The sequence below is a fragment of the Arachis ipaensis genome, chromosome B8 (assembly GCF_059453495.1).
Source record: "Arachis ipaensis isolate K30076 ecotype BB chromosome B8, ASM5945349v1, whole genome shotgun sequence".
NCBI classification, from domain to species: domain Eukaryota; kingdom Viridiplantae; phylum Streptophyta; class Magnoliopsida; order Fabales; family Fabaceae; genus Arachis; species Arachis ipaensis.
The window spans coordinates 130,273,888-130,279,130 of NC_142443.1; the positions used below are offsets into that span (position 1 = coordinate 130,273,888).

Sequence of the window (5,243 nt, forward strand, 5' to 3'; positions counted from 1 at the left end):
TTCTTCAGATTCATAATCCCCAACACAGATAATCAACTTGTAAGTTTTCAGTTGTTTTTGTTCTACTACCCTATCCCCAGGACCCGCATGCAAGCCCACATCAATATCGATTTCTTACTCGTGCAGAGAATGCCGGTGCCCTTCTTCAACGCTGTCCGGGAGAACATGAGCAACCCCATCAAGGTAAGCACCACAAATGGTCAATCGTGGAGCATCTCCTGGGTTGTCGAGGAGGAGCATCCGCATCGAATCGTCTTCACCGGAGGGTCGAGCCTTTTACGAACACTACCATCTTTGAATCGGTAACACAATGCTATTTTCGTATCACCAACCAAAGTTTTTCTACGTGGCCATCCATGACGCAAGATACTGCGAGATCAACTATGGAAGGTAACAAGATTATTCTAGCGGGTTTTCTGTATGCACTCGGCTAAGGCGTTTGTTTTATGCTGTTTTACGTTGTACCAGAAACTTGCGTAACGGAAGTCTTCCAGCAATCCCCGCACATGGCAACTATACAGTCCAGTTCTTCGCGATAATCCTGGTGAACGACCCTGATACACTGGTATAGATGCCAATTTCAATTCCTTTACTACCTGCAATCATCAATCCATCCATGTGTGACACATTGTAAACCTTTTTTTCCACCATCCGCTACAGATGCTCTCGCTACGGTTCTCGCGGGATTATGGCCGGTCCCTACCGCGACCCCTGACCCTAACCACGCCTACAGGACATCATCATCGCATGGGCTGGAATATGGAACCTAATGGAAGGATCCTGCTTCGTGGAGGATGGGACGCTGTCCGGGAACACTACGGCCTAAGGGATCAGTGGCTGGTGCTGTTCCGTTATCACGATGCTCAAAACACCATGTATGTCATGTTCTTCAACGGTCATACAATGGAAATCAACTACTTGGCCCATGCCGAGCCGGGGACGGACTCCACTTGTATAAGCTATCCGACGGCCCCCAAGTCAAGGCACATAGCCGATGGGTTCAGATCGACCAATCCCTTCTTTGTCAGCCCAATCGTGCACAGACTGCCAACCCGTTTTCTCGTAAGTCTCCCGACAGTTATTTTTAAAGGCAACTATTTCCGGTGCTATTGTTCTATTCAATTATTTCATTGCTCTCACCCTACAAAATATGTCCTCGCTTCCAGCCGAATGTCCCCCCTCTGCCGGGAGTATACGAGGATAGCCCAATTTCGATTACAAACGAGAGGGGCGCGTGGACCGTTCAGTATACGCACTATGTCGGGAGGACGGACGGATGTTTTGGAATGGGCTGGTGTTCCTTAGCAACAGCATGTCAACTAAGACACGACCATGTGTGTGTCTTCGAGCGGCGCGGCTGCATATATATTGAGAACTCCTGTATCCTAAACCCCCCAGCCACCGCCCCCCCCAACTCAATCAAAGTAACTCAATCGGTCCATGGTGTTTTCTTGCCTCAGTTTGTCAAATACAATGATGCAACCTGCATGTCCATACATCTGTATCTTTAATCTACATTATATTTCCAGGCATACAATTCTACCTTGCCCTCATTAACTTATGCTTTAGATGATAAACACGATAATCGTTTCTGTTGTTAATGTGCGCGTAGCATTGCAAATAGACTGATCTCCCAATATTAGAAATGTATTTCAATTAGTGCCTATGAAGTTTGAATGTAATTTTATGATGTGAAGCTTGAATGTAATTCGATTCACTTCACCTACATTTTGTATGTTTGAATTTTGAATTTTGAAACCTCACACTGATTTGTTAGTACCCTAAAAATGAGAATTAGTGGTGGTTGTTTATTGATTCAGATTTGTTGCCGTGCTTCATTTAGTATTGATTCAAATTTGTTGTCGTGCTTCATTTAGTGCATTTTATTCATCACGTCCGGTGTTTTAAGCGTGTGCTTTAAATTACATCCAGAAGCCATGATCCCTTACAAAGAATTTCAAAACCGCGATTGAACCACATGCATTTTCCAATTAGCACACAAGGTAGTACAAGACGTAACCAGTTCCGAATGTCTGCTGCAAAGAGGCGGACGAAGGGAGTTTTTTTAGGAGACGTCCATCTGAATGTCCACATAAACGTTACATACAAAATATCCACTTAACATACATACAAAATATCCACTACACATAGAATCGCTATAAAGATGTCCCTAACTAACATGTCCGGTTCAACAAAAGGGTCGAAAACGAGCGATTAACAATACATCAGGTTGGACAGTGGATTTGCAGCTATTCGCATGACACCACTTCACACCTCCACTTCTTCAATCCCAATTAAAACCTGTTCTATCTAGAGCACAGCTACATACCAACGAAAGCCAACATAGCAAAAACTTGTTTTAACGTCGATGACATATAGACGGTTCTGTACCCAGATGAAATGCAGACAATATTCTGTGTACGGCTACAGCCTACCGGAAAATGTGAAAGGAATCGACCAACCTACTGTTGCAACACACAGTCGTGACGATTGTAGGCCCCTTTTACTCAATCGGCGAGAGACATGACAGGCCCGGACGTGTTGGTCCCAGCGAAGTTGTTGTTAGCAAACCCAGCCTGCGTGTCACTATCGGAGCATTGGAACGAAGAAATCTCGGCGGTCGCATACATATCGCCGGATAGGTTATCATAGAGCTGACACCAATGTGAAAAACAAATTATTAGAACCATTTAACAGGGCAGAAAACTTAACTAGATCATCTATAAAGCGACTAACCACCATGTCAGTGTCCATCGAATCCATGTCATCTGCAACTGCGCTGGATGACTCCATCGTGGGGCGGTCTGGACAAGTCGTCCTGTTGTGTCCCACCTCCCGGCACAAACGACATCGCTGGGTTTTCTTTCCACCATGAACACCGTTACCCTTTGTATTGCGCTTGGGTGGATTCCGCGTCGAGGCTCTGCCATCCTCAGTAGGTGGCCCCTCGGGTGGAAAACGGGTGTTCCCTGCATCTTCGTTCTCGAAGTGCTTCAGCATCAGCATGACAATGTCTCTTGCAAACTGGAACTTTTCAGTGTTGTGACATGCAATCTTGCACACTTTCCGGTACCAATCCATCAGGCACCAGTGTTGCGTCAGTTGTACAGAATCCCAAATCACGCCCATCGACTGCACCGCCACAAGTTTTGCATCCTTGGTCCATCTCGGCAATATCAGAGACCTCGGGATCTCATGAACATTGTTAAGAACAAGCACCGCAATTATATGTTTGCAGGGGACCCTGAAACATTCCATTCTCATGCACGTGCATCGGACCTCCCTCGTATCAGACGTTGCAACAACACGCCAATCCTTCCCCGGAGTGCCGTATCGAGAGACGGTGTGGATAAAATAGGAACCGTTGTCTTCAGAGTCAACCACCCTCATTGCGCAGGCCCTGTCAAGAATGGGAACAAACAAATAGAATATTGCACGAGTGTAGTTCTCGGCTGCACTCCGCTCCAGCTGTTTCAGGTTGGTGGTCATAACAGGGTCACCCTTTGCACACTCGAAATCAGCCTCCACCTCCTTTGCACGCACGAACATCAAGCATCGATGGAAATGACGTAAAAACTCAGTGTAGTTGTATCGAGACTTAACATACCGTGATATCACAGCATGCAAGCCCTCACACCTTGATGTTGTTCGAAATCCAGTAAAGAACTTTCCCCGTATGTGTGCTGTGGCCCAACTGTGCCTTCTCTCGTACATGTCCTGTACCCATCTTTTATCGGCGACGCCAAATTTCTCAACCATCTCAAACCACTTTCTCTGGAATGTTCGGACCTCGTAGTCGCCAAACATGCAATCCCTAAACATCCTAGTGAATTTGGGCTTTCCGATGTTGCTCGTGGCGTTTCGGAGTAGATGCCAAGCGCAGAGTCGATGGTAAGCCTCCGGAAAAACTTGCTCGATCGCAGACTTCATTTGCCTATCACCGTCGGTTATTATGGACACGGGAGTCTTCCCTTTCATTGAAGTTTGCAACTGTTGAAGCAGCCAGACATAAGTCTCTTCTTTCTCGTCTGCCACCAGTGCAGCGGCAAAGACAACCGTTTGGTTGTGGTGATTCACACCGGAGAATACTACAAGAGGTGAAAGGTAAACGTTTTTCTTGTATGTTGCATCAAATGCAACCACGTCTCCAAACACCTGGTAATCAATTTGGCTGGTGCCATCACACCAAAACAAATGTTGCAACACGCCCTCACCGTCAACAACTTTCTTGTAGTACAGTGCTGGATCATTTGTCTTGCACTCTCGGAGATACCTTAGGCACGATTCCGCATCTAGGCCACCCTCCCTTCGTTGCTTCGCATTTACATTGTGCATGTCCCTTGTTGTGTACGGGACATTATGATACCCGCCGGCTAGGCTCGCCATAAAACCGTGGATTCGGGAGACGCCAATGCCCCCTTTGCGCATGTCGTTCATCTGCTCGATGTCCGCTTCGCTCATCCTCCGATGGCCTGGAAGAATGGAAGAAAATCGCAACTCAAGAACGTGGTGGTTATGCGCGTCTGAAAAGTACGCAACGTGCCAACGTCCTGATTCATCGTCCATGCGGAGTAGCATCCTTGCAGGGCATCCATAACGTGTCTCGGCCCTCGGCCTCTTTTGCCGGTTAGGCATTGAGTAGAACTTCGGGGATCGGTACCCTTGTCGGTGGCATACGAACTCCTGCCGTATCCTTACTTCGCCGCGTTTTTCGCTTCTGGAACGTCTCGCCCCGAAGCCATGGTGCTTTGCATATTGCTGGTATAACTCAAATGCAATGTCAACGTCTGCGAAATTAAACCGGAAAATATCATCCTCGCTCAAGTTCAAAAAATCAATCCAACCTATCGACTCCACGGAATCAACAGCGTAAAACTCGTCTTCCGCATAATTGTCAGACATTCCTCCGGCGCCGTCCAAACTGTCTTCCAATTCAACCGCATCCCCATTGTCGACATCGGCCTCTACATGATGGTCGTGTTCTATTTCATCTTCCTGAAAGTCGTACTCGTCCGACTCCATCCCTGCAGAGCCTTCGCCCTCAAACGATCCAACTCCGTGCTCTGCTCCGTCAGACATTTCTAGTTCATCAGCGACGCGCACGCCTCCAGTGGTATCTTCATCCCCGGCAACCCTGTGCCAAACAGCAACAATACGGTAATTTAGCGAAACACGCAAAATTGGGGGATGTCCTCCAAAGAAAATTGCAGTCCTATGAGGAAGAGAAAGGGGGATATTTGTAA

The 5,243-nt window shown here is 47.1% G+C and overlaps 1 pseudogene; it reads right to left on the minus strand.

Moving 5' to 3' along the window:
* Positions 1 to 2,507: 2,507 nt before the first annotated feature.
* Positions 2,508 to 4,140, minus strand: LOC107611557 (protein FAR1-RELATED SEQUENCE 5-like; annotated as a pseudogene).
* Between the last annotated feature and the right edge of the window lie 1,103 nt (positions 4,141 to 5,243).